Source organism: Canis aureus, chromosome 15 (genome assembly GCF_053574225.1).
Source record: "Canis aureus isolate CA01 chromosome 15, VMU_Caureus_v.1.0, whole genome shotgun sequence".
In the NCBI taxonomy this organism is placed as follows: Eukaryota; Metazoa; Chordata; class Mammalia; order Carnivora; family Canidae; genus Canis; species Canis aureus.
Window position 1 is genome coordinate 26372045 of NC_135625.1, and position 13759 is coordinate 26385803.

General features: G+C 37.9%; 1 long non-coding RNA gene across 1 annotated transcript; it reads left to right on the forward strand.

Annotated features, from left to right (window-relative positions):
• Positions 1-142: 142 nt before the first annotated feature.
• On the forward strand, positions 143-12998 carry LOC144284412 (uncharacterized). The gene is made up of 3 exons (XR_013352763.1): positions 143-241; positions 1469-1548; positions 11865-12998. It is a non-coding gene; the product is annotated as an uncharacterized LOC144284412 (long non-coding RNA).
• The last annotated feature ends 761 nt before the right edge of the window (positions 12999-13759 follow it).

The window sequence follows — 13759 nt, forward strand, 5'->3', positions numbered from 1 at the left end:
CACCGCCCCCCGGCGCCCCGGAGCCTGAGCGCGCCCGCCCCGGGGCAGCACCTGACTGCGCGAGAAGCCGACACCGCAGCGCGCGGCCGGGTCAGCAGACGGAGAGAGCCGTCGGGTGCGGGGTCTACGGGGTGTGCGGGGTGTGCGGGGTCTGCGGGGCGGGAGAAGGTCCCGGCCCTCGAGGGCGTCCAGGGCGTCCCGATCTCCAAGGTCGCGAAAGTTTTCGTGGTTGCACCTTCAGGTGTCAGGTGTTAGCGTGGCCCAGGTCAGAGGCTGTTGTGACTGCACAGTGACAGCAGTCCAGGGGGGAAGGCTAACGTTTTTGGGTTACAGTTAATTTTTGTTTAAGATTTTATTTATTCATTCATGAAAGATACAGAGAGAGAGAGAGAGAGAGAGAAACAGAGGGCGAAGCGGGCTCCATGCAGGGAGCCCGACGCGGGACTCGATCCAGGGTCTCCAAGGTCACGCCCTGGGCCCAAGGCAGATGCTCAACCGCTGAGCCACCCGGGGATCCCCTACACTTAATGTTTTTTGAAGAAAACGTTACCATGCGTAGGGTCACCAATTCAACAAATTAAGTGCATGGGACGCTATTGGTATCAATATGAAAAATAAGTGTGACCGTGTCAGCTTTATTGTTGCGACTCCTGTTTGCTACCCTGTCGGTGTCACTTCCGTGAGAAAGTATATGTGGCATTCTTCCCAGTTTCCTACCCCTGAGCCCAGTTTTGGTTAAGTGAGTAATGCTAGCTTTGGTCTCTGCTCTGGAATGGTGCTGGGAGCTCCTAAAATATTGTGGGTCTAGGGGTGGGAACTACAGAATCCAGTTGTCTCACTTGAGCTGCAGTCACAAGGGAATATGACTAAGGGCAAACAAAATGAGGTTTTCTGACCCAGATCCTGCCAGCCCCTTGCCTATAGGTAATTCATAAGATAACACCTCAGTTACATCTCGTTTTAATATAGGTTATTGGAATTTTCACTGAAAATGGTAAACAGAAAAACCCCTATGAACAAAAATGTGCTTATTTTAGGATGCCATCTTTCTGTTTCTTTTACTTTTATCCTGTTTATATATAATCAATGCCATGAGGAAGACCCAGTAGTTCCTTGTGTTATCACTAAAGATTCCTCACATTTCTGTCTTCCCTGAATTTTGGAAAGTTTTAGTATTCCCAAAGAAACATTTATTCTCTGGATATATATATAACACAGTTCTTCTTCTGGCATTGTTTACTTTGAACTCAACACAATTTCCAGATTTACTCATAAATTTCCAACATGGCCTAATGACAAAATTCTTCGACAGACAGACTGATGAATTTTTATTACTGGCATATTAAAAGCTGAGTAGCTCTAAGGAGAACTGAGGAGGTAACACAAAAGCATTGTATTACAGATCAGGAAAATGACAGAAATTCTCCATCTGAGATGGCTTTCAAATAAGTATGTATTTTCTTTCTAGTTTAAATAGATTGAATGCTCTTCTGCAAGTCATTTCTCTGGCTAGAAACCAAGGTCTGCTGTGAGAGTTGCTGGATAAAGGTTTGTCAAATACAGAGCTTTAGATAAAGCTCTCTCTGTATGCAAAAGTTGATCTAATTATAACTTTCCATAGTACTTTTCCTCTAAAAGCAAAATTTCCTTAAGAACATTGCTTTCTTCTCATATTTGATGCTCTGTGACTACATAAAAATAACCATATTCCTTTAGTACCTGTGTATTTTAGAAAGTTTACTTCTCAGGGGGAAAAATTATAGGAAAACGATAGTAGGAGTTTTGGACTTTTTGCAGATTAAAGATAATATTAGATCAATGTAGGTTTAGTCCAATTTCCTTCAACTTTTATGTCAATTCCCTTGCACATTAATAACATCCAAGAAATGTCCCTATTCCACAGGGAGAGTCAACAATTCACTTTTGTTCACTATGGTCTAAGTAAAAAGAAATGCTCTGGAGCATTTTAAAATCTCACAACAGCAAGAATAAAGCCAAAGAAGTTTTTACAAGAAAGCATATTTATCAACATAGAGTGATAAACTAGGCAGCAAAAGATTTGGACTCTTGGTTTTGCTACATAATTTTGCTACATCCTTCCATAAACTTACAATGTTTTAGAAGTCACAATTTACTATGAAATAATGAAATTGAATAGGTGGTCACTTTCTGAACCCATGGTCCTTATACACCAAAATGCTCCAAGCTTACCAGTAAAGCAAATATAAATACTTTAGGAGATTTTTCACATATAATTTCCCTTTTAAAAACCTATAAATGCCTTGCAATTGCTTTAATTCTTTCCTATTAAAATTCCATACTATGACCTAATTATTTTATCTTTTCACTACTTTTTTTTTTAAGATTTTATTTATTTATTCATGAGACACACAGAGCAGAGACCGAAGCAGGCTCCATGCAGGGAGCCGGATGCGGGACTCGATCCTGGGACTCCAGGATCACACCCTGGGCCAAAGGCAGGCGCTAAACCGCTGAGCCACCCAGGGATCCCTAACAAAATTCCTATTAAAATATTCTGCTTATATTAATCTGAGCACTGGAATCTTGACTAGTTAAAAAACGGAGCAGAGCACTTGGGTGGCTCAGTTGGTTAAGCATTTGCCTTGGGCTTAGGTCGATACCCTGGGGGAGTACCAAATCAGGCTCCCTTCTCAGCAAGGAGTCTGCTTCTACCTCTCCCTCTATCCCTCCCCTACTTGTGCTTGCTCTCTCACTTGCTCTCTCTCAAATAAATAAAATCTTTAAAAAAAAAAAAAAGGAGCAATTATATCTAAGGCCCTACATCAGAGCACATGAGTCCCCTACCAACAGGTGCACTCAATTCTGATGAGAGGAAGTTACCAGCCAAAGAGCAAGGCTGCAAAAAAAAAAAAAAAAAAAAAAAAAAAGAGCAAGGCTGCAGCAAGCCCCCTCTCTTGGGAAAGTTGTCATAAATATTGTCCTCATCTTCAGCACTGCCTTCCTTAGGGTACAACTGGCAAATTCAAAGGAGAAAGTAGTGGGGAAGAAGTGTCCTCTGGATTCACAGCTTTTTCTAGGTCTTTTGTCTTTATAGGGCTAGCCACTAGGAGTCTGGAACTCAATTCTTTAGTATCCAGGGTTATGAAAGTTACCCAAGGCACTGAGGGTCTGGTGTTTTTTTGTTTTTGTTTTTACTATCTTCCATCCCTAAAGACAAATTGACAGTGGCTTGTCTCCTGTCCTTCTCTTAGTGAAAACTAAGCTGTATCTAAGCTCCATTAAGCCAGAACATGGATTTAGCCCTCTGCAGGCACATAGCAGGACCCCAGGAAATGTTTATTAAATGGAGAAGGGAAAATTTTATTGTTGTAAGGGGAAGAGGCCAAGACGGGAAGACAATTCAAGGACAAGGAAATAAAGTAGTATATCAAAGGCTAAAGGAGCTGATAAACCAAGTGGCACATCTGGAAATGTAATTAATGCAAACGGAAGGCCAAAAGGAGAATGCAAAGGGTTGGCAAGGAAGGATCAGAGATATAGTTGTGGAGAAGGGTTGATTTGGGAACAAATTCTGTGATTTTTTTTATTTGAAGCCATCCTTGTACATATCATATTCTGGTAAAATCCTGCTGGACTTAGAGCCTTAAAGCAACAGGGGTTCCATCAGGTTCTTTTGATCCTCTGAGGAATCCCAACATAATCCATGGCTGAAGGTCAGTAAGTAGAGCTTGACATTTGCCTTCTTGTTACTACATATCTCACTGGTGACAACAACCAAGCTGCCAGTTGTATACATTTAAGTTTTTAGTTTCAAGACAAGTGATAAACCTACTTTGACCATTACATCTGTCCAGTCTGATTTATATGATTTCTGACTTTATGTGATTTTCAGAGTCTTTGCTGACACTGTATCACTGCTCAGTTCTTGCCATTCGTCCCTCATTTGGTGGCCAGAACTTGTCTTTTTATGTATTTGGGAAACACGGAGAAACAAGCATACCTCCTATTAGCAAAGCCTCTTTATTTTTTTTTTTAATTTATTATTGGAGTTCAATTTGCCAACATATAGCATAAGACCCAGTGCTCATCCTGTCAAGTGCCCCCCCTCAGTGCCATCATCCAGTCACCCCAACCCCCTGCCCACGTCCCCTTCCACTATCCCTTGTTTGTTTCCCAGAGTAAGGAGTCTCTCCTGTCCTGTCTCCCTCTCTGATATTTTCACTCATTTTCTCTCCTTTCCCCTTTATTCCCTTTCACTATTTTTTATATTCCCCAAATGAATGAGACCATATAATCTTTGTCCTTCTCCGATTGACTTACTTCACTCAGCATAATACCCTCCAGGTCCATCCACCTCGTAGAAATGGTGGGTATTTGTTGTTTCTAATGACTGAGTAATATTCCATTGTATACATAGACCACATCTTCTTTATCCATTCGTCTGTCAATGGACACCGAGGCTCCTTCCACAGTTTGGCTATTGTGGACATTGCTGCTAGAAACATTGGGGTGCAGGTGTCCTGCCGGTTCACTGCATCTGTATCTTTAGGGTAAATCCCCAGCAGTGCAATCTCTGCATTGTAGGGCAGTTCTACTTTTAACTCTTTGAGGAACCTCCACACAGTTTTCCAGAGTGGCTGCACCAGCTCACATTCCCACCAACAGTGCAAGAGGGTTCCCCTCTCTCCACATCCTCTCCAACATTTGTTGTTTCCTGTCTTGTTAATTTTTCCCCATTCTCACTGGTGTGAGGTGGTGTCTCATTGTGGTTTTGATTTGTATTTCCCTGATGGCAAGTGATGCAGAGCATTTTCTCATGTGCTTGTTGGCCATGTTTATGTCTTCCTCTGTGAGATTTCTGTTCATGTCTTTTGCCTATTTCATGATTGGATTGTTTGTTTCTTTGCTGTTGAGTTTAATAAGTTCTTTATAAATCTTGGATACTAGCCCTTTATCTGATAGGTTATTTGCAAATATCTTCTCCCATTCTGTAGATTGTCTTTTAGTTTTGTTGACTGTTTCTTTTGCTGTGCGGAAACTTTTTATCTTGATTAAGTCCCAATAATTCATTTTTGCTTTTGTTTCCCTTACCTTAATAGATGTATCTTGCAAGAAGTTGCTGTGACAAAGCCTCCTTCTGTGTGAAAACACGTTAGCTCTTTCCCAGTTGTCATATCCTGTTTTCATGCCTGATAGTGATTAAAACTTCTATACCCATTATAAGCTGTCTTCTGGAAAAGAATAACCTCAGAATAATATAATGATCATCCATTATACAAGATGACAAATAATACAATCTTTCTAAAACTGTTGACAATAATAACTAGAGTTGAACATGCGTATACCCAATGACCCATCAATTTCCTTTCTAAGGTGAAATACTCAATAGCAATGAGTATTTATGTGCAGCAAAAGATACACAGAGGGATAGTAGTAAGAGGCCCAAAACTAAAAAGTATCCATATGTTCATAAACAGTGGCCTGGATTTATTTTTTATTTTTAATATTATTATTATTATTATTTATTATTTGGGTTTGGTTTTTTTTTAAGTGTGGTATATTCACACAATTGCATGCTATATAGCAATGAAAATTACTGAGCTGCAACTATATGCATTCACATGGTTAAATTTCACAGAAAGTTGAGTCAAAGAAGGCAAAGGCAAAAGAACAAACTACTATTTCATTCATAATGTTCAAAGACAACAACAAATATATATGTATGTATATATGTATACACACATATCTATACTTACATACACACATACACAAACATACAGTTTAATAAATCATGATAGTGGTTTCCTTTGGTACAGGGTAGTGACTAGAAGGAGGCTGGGGGCAAAGGGCGATTCTAGAATTCTGTTCATATTTTATTTCTTGATCTGCGTGCTGAGTAGACAGTGTATTCACCCTGAAAATTCATAAAGCTGTCTGCCTACAATTTGTAAGTGGACAACCTTTTAATGTATGTTATAGTTCACTAAAAAGTTTATATAAAATAAAAAGTAGATTTTCTTCCTAATGCTCTTACATGAATGTGTTATTTACTAGAGGACTTGATAAGTTATGAACTGTATGACTGAGAAAGAATGTACAAAGTTTGCGAAGAGTTAAGAGCAAACATTGAAAAGTTGGAAATTAATGGAAAAGGTAATCTTAATATAGCATAAACTAAGATGCTTAGTAGATATTTTTCTCATTCACTAAGAAAATACCAAAAAGAACTTGTTTTTTTAAGCAACAACTTAGTGTTTTATCTTCTTCGACCTGTAACATTTTCTCCTGTAAAATGTCCATGTGGACAGACCTAGTATATCTGGTGGTACAACCAATATATACCCTTGTTGCTGGCTCTAACCCCAGACTGTCAGGTGTTAGATGGGAAACTGCTTTAAGGGCAGATAACTAGGGATGCCTGGGTGGCTCAGCGGTTGAGCATCTGCCTTTGGCTTAGGTCTTGATCCCGGGGTCCAGGGATGAAGTCCCACATTGGGCTACCTGTGAGGAGATTGCTTCTCCCTCTGCCTATGTCTCTGTCTCTGTGTGTGTGTGTGTCTCTCATGAATAAATCAATAAATAAATAATTTTTTTTAAAAAAAAAGGGCAGATAACTAGATAGAAAGGCAGCCTTCAGAACAGATGGCAAGATTAGCACCAAGAAGGAACCATTAGAGAAATCAAACATAGCATAAGGTTAAGTTCACGTACTTCCCTGAAGAAGCTTATAGGAATGGCAAACCAGTTTCATTTCTTACCAATGCCAATTGATTGGTACTGGCTATCCAGAACACTGTGCTGAGCAAAGTTTTCAGATCAGGTCAAGAATTCACAGGAAAAAGTACATTGATAGATGGGTATGTCTGCAAAAAGTAGGCTATCAGATTGGTCTGAGCTGTGTTATGGGACCACCTTGGTTTCCTTGCAACTCTCCAATCAGAGAAGACAGTGTAAATAGTAGAACAGAAAAACTGGAAATGTTTAAATGTTTCCATAACACACATGTGAACATTTTATATTTGCCCCTGAAAAATTTAGCAGATGGAAAAGAATTTAGAGATAAATTAATCTGGAAAATTTGTAAACTTTTTAAAGTTTTTAGGGATAGTGTGGGGAGTTCTTAGTGGAACTGTCAAAAGAAATCTGATACAGAAGCCCCCAAATACATAGTAAATAACGGAAGAATGTTTCTAGCTGAACACAGGAGGGTGTTTGGACCCTGTTCCGTTAAAGCCTCCCTTTAAACTCCCAAGGCTGGTCCTGAAGCATTTCTGTAGAATCTAAGGGCCTAAAAACCACTAACATGTATGCAGTTTTATTTTTTTTTTTCTGATGTGAACATTGAGAGGCTGTCAGGTTAACAAATTCTCTCTGGGTCTCACATTCAGGACTTGTGCTTCAATATTCTGTCCTACTGCATAATTCCTATTTTGGAATCAGAAATAGAACTTGAAACAGTTGTGTGTGTGTGTTTTTAAGGCATATTAACTTGCAAAAAAAATGGTATTAGCTCAAATAAAAGATATTTTTAGGATAAAATCATATTGAGCCAGGGAAGAGTGGTACTGGGTCTTAGGAAGTATGATATGCAGGTCAGCTCTAGAGATCTACACAGTAAGAGTTCAAGGACATTTATTCTAACATACTGCTGTGAACATGACTTGACTACTAATTCCATCATTCTCTGTGAATCTTAGTTTAGGTTCTAAAGAGAAAACATTGACTTGGTGTGGCCATGGTGTGTTTTCTACCTTTGTTAGTTTCTCACTGTTGAGCTAATCAGCTGTGCCTGGAAAGAAAAGGGTTGAGTCACAGAGGAGCATTTTCTAGCTTTTCTGTTCTATTATTTCTGGGAAATAGGGAGAAGAGCTTCTTTTAGAAGGTCCCATGGGCTTCAATGGTGTGCTAGTGAAAGTTTAACAATGAATTCTGGGGTAGAAGAGGAGAAGAGTTGTGATTTGTAGCATTTATAGATTTCCATGCTATAAATACTCTGACCATGGCTGATGCCAAGCTACCTATGTGACAAAGATACAGTAGCACATCATCATATAGAATCTTCACTAAACATGCAGAAAGATAGAATAGGTATAGGAAAATAATTGGGAAGTGATAAGTTCTTAGAACTCATTATCTTTGATTTTAAGACAATTTATCTGATTGTAAGTTTACATATTTTAATTTTTTTTCCCAAGAGATGAACTTTATTGCAAGCACCCTTGGGCGAGGTTCCATGACTCAGAGAGAGAGAGAGAGAGAGAGAGAGAGAGTCGGGGAAGTCGCAGTGAGTCGGGGAAGTCGCCATATTTTAATTTTTAATAATGTCTCTATCAGCTGGCTCACTAAATTCCTGAAAATTTAGTAATCAGTTCTATTGAACTAGCTGGCTCCAGGACACTACTAGCAGGTACTTAACAATTATCATATCCATTAGAGAATTTGGGAGCTCTTGAAGACCAGTGTTTGAGACAAGAAACAAACAGTATAAGTAGGACATAAGAGTAAGCCAAAAAAAGATCAGAATTAAAAATTTACCTCTAGCCACAAATAGCTAATTAATTTACCCATCCTTTAGTCAATGTGGGTTAACAACCTTCCTTCCCTTCTAGGGGTTGTTAATTAGTTTCAATCAACCTATATAGAGATGTTACTGTATTCTTTCCAATTAATTATATTTGCTATTCCAAAGACTTGAAGTTAAAGAATTATGTCAGGTCTGGATGGGAAAACGGACAATCCAGAACCAAGTGGAGACTACTTTTTTTTTTTTTATGTTCTCCTTTTCATTTTTTAAAAAATTGAAGTCTAGTGGACATACAATGTTACATTCGTTTCAGTATACAACAAAGTGATTGGACTTGTCTGTGCTCATCACAAGTGTAGCTACATATGTTACATACAATGCTATTACAACACCATTGAGTGGTTATTCCCTATGCTGTACCTCTCATCCCCATGACTTAATTATTGCATAACTGGAAACCTGTTTTTCTCCCACTCCCCTTTACCCATTTCACCATTCCCCCCCCCCCCCACTCTGGCAACCATCAGATTACTCAGGAGGAAACTATTCTTTTTTTGGGGGGTGGGGGGAAGAGACTACTCTTGAGCTGAGTCTGCAGCTCCCAGCTAGAAAGCTGTGCATTTAACAACTGATACCCAATAGGAATCAGCTCTGATCTCACCAGGTCATTAGGTCTTGCCTATGCTAATGTTAATCCTTAGCTTTGATTAAAATATTTCAGCAGGATGGTCCTTAACCTCCACGTGTTTGAGGTCCTTTTACAATACAACAATATAATGCATCTAGATAATATTTAAATTTATTACACCTAAAATTTCTATATTGTCCACAGGAAGATAGTCATTCTGAAGCCAAAGTAATCAACAAGTGATTTAGGTCACTATGCATCTTTTTCTGTTAAAAATAAATCAGTTTGCCTCAAACACTGGAGACTGATCTGAAAACAAAAAAGTCTGAAAATATAGGTGTTCATAAATCCCTTGGCGACTGAAGCATATCAAAACTCCTGCACTTTGGAAAAGATTCCAAGTTTTTCAGGAATGTTGCAGATCTTATGTTCAGGAACCTGTAAACCTCAGACCACCACATCAAGGGAAATGAAGTGAACCTTTCACTTGGAAATAAGACTTTATAGAAAAACCACTAAATGAGCTACTCTAACATCATCCTGCAGGTGCATGGGGCTCCTTAAACAAATTATTCCAGATTAAGTAGGCCTGTTCCTCCATCCTCCCAGCGTTATACAGGGAAACCATGTTTGATTAGAATTTTAGTGTGTGTGGTATTTGTTTCAGGGCACATGCTTTGATCAAAATCTATGTAATGGAGGCCTGTGTTCTCTGATATCTAAAATTAATCGTTGAACTCTTGGCTATGACTAAATATAATAATTACACTGACCTATTAAATATCTATGTGCCTATAAAGAATTTGTCCCTAAAGTGAATTTTAAATAAAGAGAAACATCAAACAATGATGAAAACAATATGTGAAACTCAAGATCATTATCCAAACCAGGTGCTTTTTCAAACTGAAAATGAACCAAATGAGGAAGAAGGATGAGCTAAAAGTAGGGGTAATAGAGTAATTCATCATTAAGTCTTTTAAAAGTGGAAACAAATGAGAAATGAATCTCAGAATATTGTGTGAATGCTCTTTGTTCTTCTTTCCAAGTTGCTAAAATAAAATTAAAATTTCTCCAATAATTATGAAGGACTCATATGATATCTAGCTAGAAGAGGTCATTAGGCAGTTAAAAATTTGGAACTAGAGCTTTGGGAGTGATGTCTTAAAGGTGGTGACTGACCATTATGCAGCTTTACACTGAAATTTAGTTGAGCTTTAAATGTGGTATTAGTAAAAAATATCATATTTTGAAAGCTTACAAATACTATAAGTGGATTATGTTAGAGTAAAAAAATTGTAAGTTATATAGTATTTACATAATGGGAATTTGCAGATACATCTATGAAAATATTATGTTTAAGAGAACTTCAGAAGTTAGAATCTCATGTATATAGATAAATATCGTGATCTACATATTTATTTTGATAACAATATTTGAGTTTCATAATTAGAACCTTCCTTATCTTCTTTAAAACTCTAATTTTAAGAAAAGGAGAATTTAACTGATTTGAAGAGAGAGGTTTTTCTCTAAAGGTTTGTCTATAATTAGTCTATAAGGCAAAGCTACTAAATTTTATTTTCCAATTAAATTTAACCTTGAAATTTGGATAGCAATCATAAAATTTTAGATTGAATGGGACCATAGAGGCAATTTAGTCTGAGGTCTGTGTTTAGATAGGAGTAAACTAAATGGAACGTGTCTTACCAGGAGATGTTTTCTGATCTGGCTTTTGTTGGCTACCCCTCCTTTCTTTGGCATTTTCCTAACAGGACTCTGCTTAGATAGAACTTCTTCTGAATGCTTCCCAGTTCCAAAGCCAGTTTATCTGCTTTCAACAAAGTACTTCAAACTTGCCCATCATAGCACCACCAGTATAATGTTATTTAATTATTTATATCAGCCAGCTGGACCATAAGCAACAGGAAGATAGGGATGGTTTTTGCCTTGTAACTAACACAGATAGTACCTGTTATGTAGTAAGAACTTCTATATCTTTTGAATGAAAGACAAATATTTGTTTTTATAAAATTACCAAAAATCCATGTAAATTTAATATGAATAGAGCTCTTTCTTCAAGACAATAAAGAATATAGATATGAATTAAATTATTGGTCAACATTAAGAAAACCAAGTCAATAATCTACTAGGTTCAATTATTGTCCTGAAAAATACATTTCAATGGATATAGCTCATTAAAAATACTTAAAATTCATTACACTGATAACTTTCAGGAAATAATAGTGGATCAGAGTTTACTGAAGTCAATCATAAAAGGCTACTGTCTGAACATTTCATCTCTTATTTTCATAGGCCCACACAGAGGCTATTTGCTGTTGCAATCACGTGTTTTGGTTGTAGATCCTGACACATGCATTTTTAAGGGTGTTAATATTCTCAAAGAACTGCTCTTTTTATTTGTTTAGTATTATGCAAACTGCTCTGAATCTAGTTCCTTGCCGATTCATTTACTCGACTCCGCTCCCTGTCCTTGAGCTCATTTCTCAATTTCATTGCCAGCTAGAAACGTAGAGCCTTGTTCACAAGAATAGCTGGAGTCAAATATTTTCAGCGTCAACACTTTCACGGTATCCTGACAGCTGTACGGTATATGCTGAGCTGTATTTTATTCCTGCTGAGATTATTGACATCTTCACAGTTTTCCTGTGATTTTTATCTTTGCCAATGACATGCTCATTATAACTGTGCCATTTCTGTTTTCATTTTTGGAAGGGAGACTTGGATGAGGAATTTAACAACAGCATGACTAGAAGCTGAAATGAAACTTGGCACCATTTATTCCTGTCTATCAAGGTCCCTCTTGGCCTTATCAAGGGTCTGGCAACGTGTGTTCCCACACCGTCCTCTAGTGGCTGACCCCAAGGGAGACCTGCTATCACTCTGCCACTGTGACGAAGACTGTCCTTTCAGTGCATGGACTTGTGAGCAGAGTTTATTATTTTTTAGGATGAAGAATTTTCTCCTGGGGTGTTTGCGTTCTCTAACAGTCAAATTAAATTTTACAGCATTGAATATACATCCTATGACTTAGAAGCATTCTTAGGGGAAATCTAAAAATAAATTTAAAAATCCATGGTTCTGGAAAAAATCCTAAAATGTATATCCATCAACCAACAAAGATTTACCAAATATAAAAAATATGCCAGGCACCTTTGTAGGTGCTTGATATACATAAGTGAACAAAACAAAGATTCCTGCCCACAGGGACCATACATTCTAGCATGAGGACAACAGTTAAGAACATGGTTCCTTTTGGATTGACATTCAGAACAGACTGCTTGTAAATGTGATGTGTTTCAAAAATTGTACTACCGGGAACTGTATTCTTAACATTCGGTAATGTAACTGATGTTTGCCTTATCTTCTCTAACCTGCCTTCAGAGCAAGTTGGAAGTGACTGGCACCATGTCACCGGTACAGGGTACCATAGGCATTACTAGCCTCCCATGTGCTAATGTTGCTCACTCCAGAGTGACCATTCTGGAAAGCTATTTCTTGTCTTCCTAAATTGTGTGCCAAATGCAAGAAGTGTCTTTAAGTCCTCTTTCCACTCCCCTTCTCCCAATTCTCCTCCCTACACCAGCACTAACTTCACTAAAGTCTTTCTGAGCAGTTTTTGCCTGAGGCTATGCTCCAGTTCTGCAAAAACAGGACTGGTTACTGGGAGGCCTCTAATTAGGGGAGAAAAATGGGTAAATAAGGCATCAGTTACTCTTATCGTATTGCTTTACTGGAAAGGTGAAATTTTAAGGTAGTTTAATTAATCACTTTTCCATTTTCTTTTTTTTAAAAAGAATGTAGTTCATCCATATTGATGTTACAATAAATTAAACTATTGTATCTCCATTCTTGTGATGGTGTGTTTTATTTTTAACTCATTCGAAGGAGAGACAATGAACAGACTCATTAATTATTTAAATCTACTGACTTCCTGAATTTTATGAAGATTCTTTTTTTTTTGAGAGTAGTCATTTTTTTTTCAAATCAGAATTTTAATGGCAATTTTATGCCCTCAGAAAATGTGGTTTATTTGAATATTTATGGTTTAATTTTTATTTATTATAATAAAAATATTCTTTTAGTGTTTATGTGGAATTATGTTTCAGTAGGATGAAGTGTATTTAATTTAAAATACTGTTTCTTGGGTGCTTGGGTGGATCAGTCGGTTAAGCATCTGCCTTTCGCTTGGGTCATGAACCCAGGGTCCTAGGATTGAACCCCATGTCTCATGGGCTTCCTGTTCAGCAGGCAGTCTGCTTCTCCCTCTCCTTCTGCCACTCCTCCTGTTTGTGCTCTCTCTCTCATTTGCTATCTATCAAATAAATAAAATCTTTAAAAAAAAAAAAAGATACAATAATCACTTAGGGGCACCTAGGTGGCTCAGTCAGTTAAGTGTTGACTCTTGGTTTGGGCTCAGGTCATGATCTCCCGGTCAGGAGATGAGCCCAGTGTCAGACTCTGTGCTCAGCAGGGAGTCTGCTTCTTCCCTCCCTCAACCACCCCACACCCCACTCATGAACACACTCTCTCTCTAAAATAAATAAATAAATCTTTAAAAAAAATCACTGAGATGTCGTAGCACTAATGATTTTCATACACATTTGTCT